Genomic DNA, 14,518 nt, shown 5'->3' on the forward strand with positions numbered 1-14,518 from the left:
TCTAGACTCACTGGGGGACAATGCAGGCCACAGGGATGGAAGCTTCAAGATCCGAGAACTTTGATATAAAGATGATTTCAGATACAAAAAGGATATGATCCCCTGGGAGGACCTGAGGAGACAGAGAGAGTGAATCAGCTTAAAGATTTTGTTAAGAATTAGTGGCTCAGTCAACATTTCTCAAAAGCAGGCACATGTGCCCTGAAATCTGTCTTCTCAATGGGAAAGAGGTCCTTTTTCTAAGTTAACACCTATATAGGGTTTGGCTCACAGGAAGCGGGAGCACCTGCCACTTGACTATGAACCATATCACCTCAAAGCTATTACTTCTCATTATCAAGAAAGGGTTTTTAATCTCTTCTCTTGAGAAATTTTTTTCTAGATTCTGAGAGGCTTTGAGTTGCTGAGCATGACCTTTGAATAGTCATTAAGAGATACATCTAATTATAAGGAATACTTCAAATAGGTTTATATATTATTGAGAAATAACTTTTTCTTTCAAGGAAATGTGAACAATGCAGAATGGACAATCTAAAGATTTAATCTCATCATCTGGCAGTTGCCATGGTGAGTATTTGTGCATTAAAAAAAATGTATTCTCAGTGTTCACATAGCATAATTGAAACTCCCCCATTAGCTTACCTGGCCTCCCCCATTAGCTTACCTGGCCCTGCCACTAACTCTCATCCGCATCCTTCTATTTTTATAGGAACATGAATGTAATGTCAAATTTTTCTTTAAAAAGACACTAAGTCTGTGTTTCTTGATTTTCAAATGGAGAAAAAAATTAAAAGGAAGGAACGCCCCTCAGGGTTTCTCATAGAGGTTGGGTGGAATGAGATGGGTTAAGTGTGAAGACAAATCATTAAGGCTTCCCATGAGGCTTTCCAACTATCCACACCCCTCCTGAGACTGATGCCCTTGTTCCACCCATCACGACCCCCAACCCAGGGAGGGGCACTAGATTCTCTGGGGGGAGCTGAGAGGCCTGGAGGTGGTTTAGGGAGTCATTTGAAGGTCAGATGTGTCAGCCACTCACGCTCCTCTTCCTCCATTTGCCTATAGTCAGGAAGGACTGGCTGCTTCTTCAGACTATAAAGATTTAGAGGAATATGAGACATCTTGGTTAGCTTTTATACTACTGAGCAGGGATGGGCAAACTTCTGTAAAGGTCCAGGTGGTAAACTTTCGGCTCTGTCGGCTGCATGCATGACCTCTATCTCAGCAATTAACTCCTGGGCCCTCATAGTGTGAGTAGCCAAAGACAGTGTGTAAATGAATGAGCAAATGAGATGGTTGTGTTCCAGTAAAACTGAATCTATAGGCATTGATCTTGAGTTTTATGTTTTTTACATATCACAAAATGTTATTCTTCTCTTATTATGTTTTTAAATCATTTAAACGTAAATCCACTCTTAGCTCATGGACCACATAAAAGTAGCTGGTGGGCCAGATAGGGCCTTCAGGCTGGAATTTTGCTAACCCTAGAGAAGAGGAAGAGGAGGAAGAAGAGAAGGAAGAAGAGGAAGCGGAAAATGAAGAAGAAAATCCTGCTCTCTAGACTCAGAAGTTCCAGGTCATGTTTAGTTTTGCATCTCTAGAGGGAGGTGCCACTGACTAACAAGTGGGAATTGCTTCTTCTTACCTTCTTTTACTTCTCAAGGTCTACGTGACAGATGGCAAAATCAGCTTAGCTCAGTCGTAGGGAAAAATTAATAAACCCCCATGTCATGCAGTTTGTGAGGCCGAAAGTCTCTAAGAAGATTTGATTAATTGGGCAGATGCCTAATTACCTCAATCCTGATGTTACAGTCCTTGGGATGGTATCGAAACTCATAAAATCCTTGATGGACTGAGGTTACAGGACATTGATCTCCCAGAAACACTTCGTCAGAGTCCACAAGTAGATCGTTATGAAATGCAGTTGGCTTGACCCTGGCCAAGAACCAAGAGGGGCTGCATCGTATATACACTATTGAGAGGGAGAAAAGAAAATTGTCAGACAACATAGTGATACCATAAGGTCAGGGAAGCTCAGAGCCAGTTAACAATACAAGGCACCCCCCCCGCCCGTAGTAGAGGATATAGTTTAGAGGTGATGTTCATAGTCTTACCTTCACCCTTGAGACACTAACATGCCCTCCTATGGCCAAGAAGAATCCGGGTATCCATGGATAAGAATTAACCCAAACAAGATGGTAGATGCCCCATTTTCCAGTTGTAAATGGACGGCCATTTCTACTGTGGCATTTATATTAGCAATTATGGGCAACAGTCCGCCTGCCCTCATTCCCAATTTAAACTTCTGGAGAGCAAAACCTAATCTTAATGTCTATGTTTAATCTTGGTATTTTCTCAACCGATACAGCTATTTAACCAAACTAAGTGAACAATGTTGGCATAGAAATTTAGTGATCATAGCTTAACCTAGTGTACCCTTTTTTTTAAAAATTTTATTTATTTATTCACGAGAGACAGAGAGAGAGAGAGAAGAGAGAGGCAGAGACCCAGGCAGAGGGAGAAGCAGGCTCCATGCAGGGAGCCCGATGTGGGACTCGATCCCGGGACCCCAGGGTCACACCCTGAGCTCAAAGTAGATAGATGCTCAACCACTGAGCTACCCACGTGCCCCCTCGTAGTGTACATTCTCAATACTGTTTTTTCTTATTACTAATTGGACCTAGTAGTTATATTCTTTCAAACATTGTCCTCTTTGCATGAGAATATAAGCTCCATAAGAATGAAGATCTGTTCATTGGTGTATTGTTTAGAGCCAAGAACAAGCCCACAATAAATGGGTATTTGTTGAATGATACATGACCAATACTACCTATTGCTGAGAAACAGGGAAGCACGTGCCGACCCTCCCTGATCACAAGGGGCTATGTTTTAGGAGAACTAAAATAGGAGTAAAACTTGAGACTTGTGAAGTAAAGGGTGAAGGATGAAGCTGCCCAGATGTTGCTGATAAAGGATCGGAATGGGCTGGTGACTTGAAGAAGTATCACGCTCAATCAACCAAAAGGCAATTAAAGTTAGAATATTTTTGGTTGAAGCATTAGAGGTTGCTAGCAGTCAAGAAGTTGGGTGGTAAAATACAAGATCTGGCAGTTAAATCCCAGAATAGTTGGAGACTACTGAGGATTTAAAAGATGAATTGGAAATTCTGAGAAAGGAGCTATGTGCTTTCTTAAGGAGGCAGGCATAGAACCACTGGAAGGTTAACCTATCGTGGGATTGATTAGCTCTTAGGGGTAAACTGTTCATAGTCTTAAAGCCATCTTTTGCTGCTGGCAATTTCCAGCTACTGGAGAATCTCAGTACTATGGTCATAAATGTGAGTTCACATAAAGTGACTGGCCTGTCCATTCTCCCTTTTTGGCTCATGTGTGGTACGTAGGCTGCATATTATCCCTTTACATAGAGGATGACTCAGGCATTAAGTCACTTGTCATTCTAGGCAGTGGGCTTAAGAAATACAAAAACTCAGGTTGGTGACTTCCAAGAACGGAAAGGCCAGTGTAACCACATTCTAACCAGAATGTAATGAAGCACCGTCAGCATGATTTAGGGTAAGGAGGGTCTGATTTATAATTTTAAAAGTTTGTCCCAGTGGGTAGGAGAACAGGTTGTTGGCACAGAGTGAAATCAGGGATATTCAAAGAGACCAGGACTAGCTCTTGGCTGCGTGGACTTGAGTTTCTGTAGAAGAAATGGAAAGAACCAGTGGGATTCTAGAAACACTTTGGACGCATGTACATGTGGGGCTGTGGAAGGAAAAGTGATAATTCTGAGAGAATCTGAATAGATGGCACTAAAATTAATTGAGATGAAGAAAACTGGAGAGAGGCAAGTTTGAGATTTAAAAAAATGCCTGCATTTTGTTTTAGGCATAATGAAGATACATGTTCTACATCCACATTATGATGTTGAGTAGATAGTTGGAAGAGTTCAAGGGAGAGAATAGTAGTAGGAGTAGTAGGGTCTCGGCATACCTGGCATCTGGAAGGTATTAAAATGAACGGATATGTGGCAGGAAAGAATGGAATGATCTCATCAAATTTTCTGAGGGTTAATTTTGTCCACCATGAACATGTACATAAAGTGACTTCAGGGGCGCCGGGGTGGTTAAGCATCTGCCTCTGGTTTAGGTCATGGTCCTGGGGTCCTGAGATGGAGCTTTGTGTCTGGCCCCCTGCTCTGCGGGGAATCTGCTTCTCCCTCTCCACCCTGACTCGGTCATTTTCTCTCTCTCTCTCTGTCTCTCTCTCTGTCTCTGTCTCTCTCTCAAAGCAAATAAAATCTTAAAAAAAGAAAGTCACTTCATATTGAGTCCCAATTATGGTTAGAATCAAGAAGTTATAAAGTCTTTATAAAATTTATATTTTTATATATAAAATTTTATATATATTTTAAAGCTCTTTACTAAAATTTTATTGTGAAGCCAACTTAAGTGCTTGTTAAAAATCAAGTTCCTGGGGCTCCATTAGTCAAGTGTCTGCCTTCGGCTCAGGCATGATCTCAGGTCACGATCTCAGGTCAGGAGCCCGCATCAGGCTCCCCGCTCAGGGGAATTCCGCTTCTCTCTCTGTCCTTGTCTCTCTCTTTCCCTCCCCTGCTCATTCTCTGACGCTCTCAAACAAATAATTTTAAAAATCAAGTTCCTTGGCCAAATTCTCAAAATTCCAATTCTTCATTTTATTTATTTTTAAAGAATCTATTTATTATTTATTTGAGAGCCAGTGAGTAAGGGGGAGGAGCAGAGGGAGAGAGATAAGCAGACTCTGAGCTCAGTGTGGAGCCTGAGATCATGACCCGAGCTGAACCTTTTAAACAACTGAGCCTCCCAGGCCCCCCTAGAATTCCAATTCTTGGAATGTGTAGTGGACCCCACATGTCTACATTCTTATGTCCCCCCGATCTTCCCTACCTAAAAAGTCTTTAAAAAGCCACTGTGGGATATAGGACCTGTGTCTATTAGAATTTTGAGTTGGTCCCTCCAGCTGTGAGGGGGACCATTTCCCTTTTCTCTAGAAATAGCTCTAAGAATCTCCATCCTGAGGTCTTTTTGTGTGTATTTCGACTGACTGGATTCTGGAGATGGACTAGACCCTGTACCTTGAAGAGTTTTAGGATATAATTCTCTTGGCCTCACGGTTAGCATTTCTGCTATGAATAATTCCAATCACTGGCCTCTTGATTTACCAAACTGAAAAAGTAAAGGTCTCTCTGAAATAGCTGAGAATCCAGAGACAAGCACTTGCTACATACACGTACACTGTGAATGTGTCTCTTCAAGGTTTCTGTCCAGGCGTCGTTCTCCCCAGCTAAAGCCAAGATCACCCTTCCATCTCAGATACATTGGAAACTTCTGTCTAATCGACCAACCCCAATTTTATTCTAGTGTGATAAACTCTCCTTAAAGGGCGAAAGGATGTTGCGGGGCAAAGAGCTACCTGTGGTGAAGCCAGTGGGAAACAAGGCGTTCCAATCTCAAGGATCCAAAGCAGACCACTTAGTGTTAGGCCCTTAGTCATTAGTAATGTCGCAGCAGATTGAAACATTCAGATTTGGGAAGTCAAAGCCGCAGCCTCATTATTGACCGTCAATTACCCATCACCTCTCCTATTACCCTATAAATACCTGGCTGTTCTCCAGAGCAAGTCCAAATCACAGAAAAAAGAAGGTACAGCCCTCCTACTGCCAGAAAAGCCTTCATCTGGCCAGAGCCCAAGGCAACATCCACTCAGGGAACGGGAAGTTGTGAGAGACCAGCTGCCTCGTGTTTTTAATAACTGAAGCCTGGCAGGTGTGTGCGATAATCCATCGTTTGGGGAGCTTAAAGAGAACCTTTATTCATTATAAACCTAAAATTTAGCCTTTTATTATTACAGATATTAAAGATTCATGAGGTGAGTAGAGTAAAATGTATCCTTTGAATATTAGCGCTGAGCAAAACTTATGTAGCTGTGTATTAGGGTTCTCCAGGGAAACAGAGCCAAACAGCATGCATGATAGGGAGCTGTCTCACGTGATTACGGAGGCGAATCAGTCCCAAGATCTGAGATGGCTGGAGACTTAGGAGTATGGACAGTGTGGCTTTAGTCCCAAAGCTTGAGACCTGGAAGAGCCAGTTTGGGCTTGAGCCTGAAGGCAGGAAAAAAAAACAATATCCCAGCTTGAAAGCAACTGGGCAGGAAGAGTTCCCTCTTATTCAGCCTTTGTCCTTGGATTCAACTGACTTGGATGAGGCTCACCCACATTAGGCAGGGCGGCCTGCTTTACCCAGTCTACAGTCAAGTGTTATTCTCATCCAGAAAAATCCTCACAGACACACCCAGAATAGTGTTACACCAAATACGTTCATAGCCTGTGGTCCCGTCAGGATAGAAATAACCACCATGAGCTGCATGATCATCTCATAGCATCGGTACCTCTGTGAAGGTCAGGTGCCTTTTCTCCCGAACCCGGATGGGCAACATAAGGTTGTGCAAACCACCCAATTAAAAGTTCCTAAGTGTTTTTCCTGGAGTCTCTAGATGAGTAACCATCAGACAGGGGGCTCTGAGGTTGATGGGGTGGGGGGTGGGGTGGGTTGGGGTGGAAGACAGTTTGAGCCTGTTTCACCAGGATGGATGCAGGGAAGCTCTGGAATTTTAGACAGATTTGAACTAAGGAGTCGTTAAGAAAATTGACAGAGCATTGTGGAGGGGAGGAGATAGAATCAGATAAGGGACGATAGTTGATAAAGTGTGGCGATGGGATTTCATGTGAAGTCATGAAAGAACAGCTGGGGTACCATCTGCAGAAGGAAGAGCAGATGGGCCACGGGACTTAATGGGAGGAAACAAGAGCTGAGAAGCAAAGACAGTTAACTTTACGACTTGGCATCAGGGAAATACAAATCAAAACCACAATAATACACCACCTCACACAGGTCGGAATGCCTAACAGCAGCAATTCAGGAAACAACAGATGTTGGTGAGGGTGCAGAGAAAGGGGAGCCCTCTTACACTGTGGGTGGGAATGCAAGCTGGTGCAGCCACTCCGGAAAACAGGGTGGAGGGTCCTCAAAAGGTTGAAAACATAACTACCCTACGATCCAGCAACTTCACTACTAGGTATTTATCCAAAGGATACAAAAATACAGATTTGAAGGGGCTCATGCACCCCAGTGTGTATAGCAGCAATAGCCAAACTCTGGGAGGAGCCCAGATGTCCACCAACTGATGAATGATAAGGATGTGGTCTATACACAATGGGATGCTCCTCAGCCATCAGAAATGGAAATCCAGCCATTTGCAGTGATATTGATGGAACTAGAGGGGATTATGCTAAGGGACATAAGCCAGAGAAGGACAAATAGTATCATGGGATTTCACTCATACGTGGAATTTAAAAAACAAAGCCGATGAATATAGGAGAAGGGAGGGAACAATAATATAAGGTAAAAATAGAGAGGGAGACAAACCATTGGAGACTCTTGACTCTAGGAAACAAGCCGAAGGTTGCGGGTTGCGGGAGGGGAGGTGGGGGGCTGGGCATTAAAGAGGGCACCTGACGGGATGGGCGCTGGGTGTGATGTACACCGGATGAGTCACTGAATTCTACTCTTGCAACTAATAATACACTACGTATTAACTAAATTGAATTTTAAGGCGTTAACTCTGGGAACCCTCAGGCTAGATTTTTGGGAGAAAGATAATGATGTGAGTTCACCAACTTCTTAATTAGACTCAAGGAGAAGACTGTCTAGGGCTCATTGGAACCATCTGTTCTCAGCTTTTAGGCAAGAACCTCAGTGACTAGCCTAGAAGCCCCACTGTGGCCGGGGTGCGGGGTGCAAGAGCGCCTGGCTCCTGGGGTCCCGCAGGCCAGGCTAGCAGCTCACTGCTGACAAAATCCAAAGGCAGAGAGACGAGTGGGGACAAAACACGAAAGGGATTTACTTTAGTGAGGCCAACACTGGGGAGACCGTGGACTAAGGTCTCAGAGGCTGTCTCCAAAGCTCAAAAGACAAAAAACTTCCAGGTTTATAGAAGGAAATTGCAGGGCCGAGCTGGATGTGCACATGCAGGTGGGAGGGAAGGTCAAATGGACCCGTCCTGGAGTCGGTCACAGGTGGGGTCTGCTGGCTCAGGGGGGCCCTTGGTCCTGAGGGGGCAGTTTTGGTTTCCATCAAGGGATGCTTTGCCCCCAGTTCTCCTGCCTGAGCTGGGATGAAGAACTCCTGGAAGCTGGAGGTCGACATGGAGGTCGGGAGGCCCTTCTCCACCGCGACTCATGGTCATGGAGAAGCCGCCCTTTCAGCCAAAGCGTAGTCTTGAAGCTGAGTCCCCCCCAGAACGTGTCCGAACCGAGGGAGGAACAGGGGAAGCTCCCTAAGGCCTTCCCTACGCCAGATAACGGCTAAGAACCAACCCCTCAGGCGACTGGGCCTTGGGAGAAGCTGAGAAGCCTGAAGTGGGCTCATGCAAGGCCCACTGGGTGTCTGGGATCACCTCACTGATCTGGGGAAAGAGGAAGCTCTCGACACACATGGGAGTCCACGTTCCTGAGGTCTGAGTGCTGGACAATCTCAAGTCAAATCAAGTGGAAGCATCCGGAGTCCTCTTTAGAATAGTGCCAGGACTTCTCAAGTGCGGGCCAGGTGTTGCCCTTGGGGCAGCCTTCATCCCTGGGTAGTGGTTCCCAGAGTGCGGCCCCAGAGGGGACGAATCAGCATCACGGGGGGGGGGGGGGGGGGGGGGGTGTTGCTACAAACGCAAATTCTTGCTCTCACACCTGGGAGTGGGAGCCCCACCCGACAGTCTGTGTTTTAACAGGCTCCCAGGTGGTTGTGATGCAGGATACGGTTCAAGAACCACTTCGCTTTGCAGGGGCGCCCCATGCGGGATGGATTTAGGAATGTCAAACATTCTGACTGAGCGGCTGAGGGACTAATTATTCACTGTTTTAAGTTTTTATTTAAATTCTAGTTAGTTAATACATATGGTAATATTGGTTTCAGGTGTAGAATTTAGTTCTTCATCACTTACATATCGAAGCCAGTGCTCATCACCCACCTAGCCCACCCCCCACCCCTCCCCTCCAGCGACCCTCAGTTTCTCTACAGTTAAGAGTCTCTTATGATTTGCTTCCCTCTCATTTTCTTTCCTCCCTTCCCCTATGTTCATCCGTGTTGTTTCTTAAATTCCACATACGAGTGAAATCCTATGGTATTTGTCTTTCTCTGATGTATTTCACTTAGCGTAATACATTCTAGCTCTACCCACTGCTATTTCTATCCATCTGGGAAAGCCCAGAGGACTAGGTTCATCTATTTCTAATTTTCAACAAAATTAAACTATGGTGGTTACACTTTTTTTTTTAGAGAATTTATTTACTTACTTACTTACTTACTTATTTGAGAGAGCGTGTGAGGGAGAGAGAGCAAGAGAACACAGGCAGAGGGAGGAGCAGGCTCCCTCTTGAGCAGGGAGCCTGATACGGGGCTCTATCCCGGGATCGGATCATGACCTGCGCCGAAGGCGGACACTTAACCAACCGAGGTACTCAGGTGTCCCAGTGGTCACACTTTTTAGAGATCTCAAGGGTTGAGTTAATCACACATTGTTATCATTGGCCAATGCAAGACACCTCTCTCCCCTGCTCTCCCTCCCTCAATTTAATTGATTTAATCAATCCAGCCTTCCTCCATCATAGCTAGCTGTTCTAATGTGTTTGATGAATATTTTTGGAGTCCAATGTGAGGTGTGTGCATGAATCCTTAATTACTTTAAATGCCATTATTTTGGGAAGGCTTTACCCTTCCTGTTGTCTAGATAGCCATATGGCTACTTGCTTACTTTGTCTCTTTATTTGAAACTATCTTTTCTTTGAGTCCTTTTCTCCCCATCCCACCTAAAATTTCATTTCATACGCCCCCTTCCTTATTTTTCCTTCTCAGTACTAAACACATACTATATATTTTCCATATTTATTTTGGTTTGCTTATTTTTTAGGATGTAAGATCAAGATGGGAAGAGATTTTTTAAATTAATATACCTTAGGCATAAAACAATATTTTGCTCATAATCTCTCAATATATACTTGTCAGCTGAATGAATGGTATTGTGGCACTGTAAGTAAAGTGCCAAATCACTGATGTTTCTATTTCCAATATAAGTTTGTATAGAAAGATACCCATTTTCTTGACTGAAGTCATTTGATAGTATGGGATAGTCTTGTAATGCAGCTGGCCTGGGCCTCTGCAGATGTACAAGTCCTAGAAAATATGCATTACTATATTTGTCTACCTATTCATCCGACACATATATATTGGTGGGAGGAAATTTACTTTAGAACCTTGGTTTGCATGCATGACTTCAGATTTTGGGGGGTTTGGATTGCTCCTCGAATGGCTCTTGTTTAACACATTGGGAAGAGCTGTACAAATAAAATAAAGGATTATTCTAAGAGAAGGTGGTAAGGGTGGGGAGATAGCAGGTAAATAATATCGGGAAGTAGAGTTTCATGTGAGCTGGTCAAGTATCAGGAACTCTGGTGATGGGAACATAGGTCAGGGACATCTCTTGTATAAGGGTTGCGGATGTTGCACAGCCCAGGAAAGTTCGGGACCCTAACATTGTAATCCCCAATCCCATACACGCATAGCCTGAGAGAGACAAAGTAAGGAGTCAGAGGCAGCAAAAGCAAAGCAAAACAAAACTTTTGAAATGCCAGCAGCTTTCTTTACTTGCAAAGCAAAAAGGTGGTGACAAGAAATAAGAGGATGCAGGCTCAAAGGGCCAACTTCTTAATACCTGAGCTCTGCCTAGAGAGTTTGCAGTCTTGGGTCTTGCTGAGATCAAGGTGTCCAGTACCTTTGTGGAGAAATGTAGGTGTTCCTTGTGAAAGGGATACCAGCTTCACAAAAGTAAAATAGGAAGATATTGGTAGACATGATCATAACTTTCAGTTTTCTTGGAGTTAGGTCTCTCCGGGGCGATCTAAATCTGCATCCTGTTCACTCACCTCCTGTGAGATTTCTCTGCTTGTAGCAGGTCTCAGTTTCTAGTTACTCTCCTCTGAGTGATCTTACTGGCATTGCTACGGCACATAGCTAGCACCCATTTGCAACAGCTGGGGGTTAAATAGCTACCGACAACAGTATTGGCCATGACCTCCCCCAGCCCCCACCTTCCCGGTAACTCAGCCCACAGCTCAGAACGATCATTTAGAGGGGCAATAAATACAGATATACAATAAAATAGGTCAAATTTTATTCATGGATTTGTGGCCACATTGAAAGTTAAAAACACAAGTGGCCTCTTCTTAAAGGCATCATGAAAGGGATTATGTTAGATTAAAATTAATTAAAAATGTGAATATATAAAAACAAAATGCCACACGACTAAATTGAGTTGTGCTGCTGCTGAATATCCAAGGACACAAGCTTCTAAAATTCATGGATGAAAGGATTGAACTAATCCTCTTGAAATGAGTAATTGCATGGTCCATAAAAAGGTATTGACTGGGGAAAAACCAAGTCCATATTTAGCTGGCATGTGGCATTTATGAGGCTCAAGTTTCAGGGATATTGTTGGGGGAGGGGGAACCTCTCTCTGAGCTCATAGCCATGGGATAAAATAGGAATGGAAACAGTTAAAATACATAAAATTACCCTTAAGGTATGATTTTCTTATAGTTCCTAGGTATGAGCTCTATCCCAGAGGGTCTTGGTACAGATTTTAAGAATGGGAGCAGCACAGGGGCACTTGCATGGCTCAGTTGGTTGAGCATCTGCCTCTTGATTTCAGCTCAGGTCATGATCTCAAGGTAGTGGATGGAGCCTCGTGTGGGGCTCCCTGCTCAGCAGGGAGTCTGCGTGTCCCTCTCTCTTCCTATTTGTGCTCTATCATATAAAATAAAATCTTAAAAAAAAAACATAGATCCTGTCTCTTAAAGATGATAGAAAAAAATGGAAGTCAAATTTCCATGGAGTCTAATACATGTTTACCATTTTGTTTGAACTGGACCCAGTGGGAAAACCCAAATGACTGAGCTCATTTCATTTTTGTAAAGGGCCCTCTCCAACTGTAAGACATTCAGTCTTTCCATGAAAGATAAAGATGCTGTAATCGGGCAATCATCTATGAACTTAATATAACTCCTCTTACAGTCATTGGTTTGGGGCTCAAATATTCAGGTCCGAACTTAGTAGAGTGAGTAACTCTACTCACTCTAAATAAATAAATAAATAAATAAATAAATAAATAAGAGTGAGTAACTCAGTAATCCTTACTGTTAAGGAAAAAAAAAATCCTAGGATGAGGAGAGTTTTATAAGACTAGAAGATACAGGGTCTTCTCATGAATACCAAGTATGGCAGTAGAAGCACAGGAGAAAGAACCCAATATAACCCCATTTATATGGCTCTACTACTGGACTAAATGCCGCTTAGACTTCAGTGGGGATTTAGACCTTACTTATTGTTACTTGTCCTAATTATCATAAATTAATATTATATTTAATATATATATGTCATGTACTACCTAACTGGGCACATTAAATGTCGGCTTTTGCAAGTATCCTTACCCAGCGCTCTCTGGAGTAGGCGTAGCCACAGCTCACACAGCGTCTTACTGTATCAAGAACCAGCGTTGGCGGGCGGGATGGGATGAAGATCTGGCTTGCTTCAGCGTGGTGAGAGGACTCATCAGGTGAGACATAGGAGCTTTCAAAAGAGGGGGCAAAGGGGATTAAAAAATAATGCAAAGGTTTAAGATATCATTCCTGAGCTTTGGGATCCAACTTTGGGACCAGGTTTTGACGGGCCTCATTGTAACAGCTGTAACTTCTAATTTTGTCTTAGGAGAAGATCCAGGCTAGGTGTAGAAAATTTGCATTAACCAGCAAAAAAATAATAATTTTTAAGGCCGAGAAGGCTGGATGAGTTCAAGGCAAATAATTGAGGAAAAGACACTACTTGGTCTAAGGCTTAAGTCTTGGGATTTCCGATGTTAAGAGGTAGTCGAGGGGAGGCAGAGGGTTCAAATGAAGCAAAGAGGAGTCAGTAAGGTAACTGGAAATAAAATGGGATAAAGCGGGATTCTGGGAGCCACGCAGGCGGAGCCATCAACCACATCAACTGTCGTGTTAAACCGTTATGTGGGATGAGAACTACAAATTGACCGTTACCTGTGGCAACATGACAACACGGTGACTTTGGCAAAAGTGGTGTTGGAGGAAGGTGTGAAGGAGACTCAAAAGTAGGTTATGAGTTAAACAGAAGACACAGTTTGGACGGTTGTGGTCAAGCCACTGATAGATGTCCTCTCGCTTCCCTGAGTCCCCACGATTATAGCAGTTTGTGGTAGTTTCGGCCTTGATGCTGAAAAGCCCATTGTGCTGCGGGTTTTGGTGTTGCTTCCAGAATGACAGCTCGCACCTGCAGCCGAGGAGGCGCGAGGCTTAAACACACCTGGGGAGACCGCTTCGCCCGGTTTCCTGTTTCCTCTGGCGTCTTGGGTGGAGATCTGAGACGATGCGGGTCTCTGGCTTGTTCGGGGGGCTTCTTATGCTCTTTATGTTGATTCGTGGTTCTGAGGACGGTAAGAGAAAGGGAATTCCGGAGGGTGGCCTTCCACGTGGTGGGCATGCTTTCTCGAACCGTTGGCTTCGGGGTTGCCTTTGCTCCTGTGGGGTGGGGGGACCGCAGGGGGGCCGCTGCTGTCACGGAGAGCAGGATCCCTGGGTGGCCTCTGTGGGCTTGCACCCTCCTCTGCCCTCCACCGGGCTCAGAGCCACTCCTAGCCTGCGAGTGGGGGTTAGTAATAAAATTGGCTTCGGGCGGATTGAATGAAAAGCAGACACCTCCAAATGACAGCGAGCCCTAAATAAACCGAGCAGAGGAGGCACGTGCCAGGCCCTGTCTCGGGACAGTCCCTGCATGCACGCGGCGTGGCCCGATCCACCGAGCCCGGCCTCTTGGAGGTGAAGGCCCGATGGAGCCTGCAGCTCTGACCAGGTGCCGGCTTGCAGCTGCGTGGGTCACGCCTGGGAATGCTCTCGGCGTGCGACGCCCACTGCGATGAAGTCCGGGTGGCCCTGAGGAGGCCTAAGGCCTGAGAGTTGCCTTGCAAGTCCCGGGAGGCACTGGGCATTTCCTTCACGCTCCCGGAGCCCACTGAGCCTCGTCGGAGACCTCTGGTAGCCCACCCAGGCTCCAGGGGCACGTCTGCCAGTAGCACCCAGCTGTTTTCACTCTGGCGTTGAGCTTCAGGTTGACTAAGAAGTTAAACGTTTTCCAGGATGTTATTTGGGGACGGATACGGGGCTAATACTTCCCATGGTCTCCCTTTCATCAGTGTCCGTGACCTGTGGCCAGCACTGGCTTCAGAGCAGACTGAAACCAAGGCCGTCCCTGACCCAGAAAGCCCAGCACCATGAAATCTGTCTGGGAACTGGCTGTCCTGCAACTGGAGGGACCTCGGATTTCTTTGAGTTCCTTTACCCTCTGTCTTCTCGTGGAACC

General features: G+C 44.9%; 2 long non-coding RNA genes across 5 annotated transcripts in view; one reads left to right on the top strand and one right to left on the bottom strand.

Annotated features, from left to right (window-relative positions):
* The window catches only part of LOC111091593, a 38,558-nt gene that overhangs the window by 18,878 nt on the left and 5,162 nt on the right, over positions 1 to 14,518 (top strand). The gene's annotated exons all lie outside the window — the stretch shown is intronic.
* Positions 1 to 14,518, bottom strand: part of LOC111091592 — a 39,188-nt gene that overhangs the window by 2,856 nt on the left and 21,814 nt on the right. For all 4 annotated transcript variants that reach the window (XR_005375899.1, XR_005375901.1, XR_005375898.1 and 1 more), the window contains 3 exons: positions 12,580 to 12,718; positions 1,794 to 1,972; positions 12 to 112 (listed from right to left, as the gene is read on the bottom strand). This is a non-coding gene — a long non-coding RNA (uncharacterized LOC111091592). The remainder of the gene's footprint in view (positions 1 to 11; positions 113 to 1,793; positions 1,973 to 12,579; positions 12,719 to 14,518) is intronic.

Source organism: Canis lupus, chromosome 21 (assembly GCF_011100685.1).
Source record: "Canis lupus familiaris isolate Mischka breed German Shepherd chromosome 21, alternate assembly UU_Cfam_GSD_1.0, whole genome shotgun sequence".
Classification (NCBI taxonomy): Eukaryota; Metazoa; Chordata; class Mammalia; order Carnivora; family Canidae; genus Canis; species Canis lupus.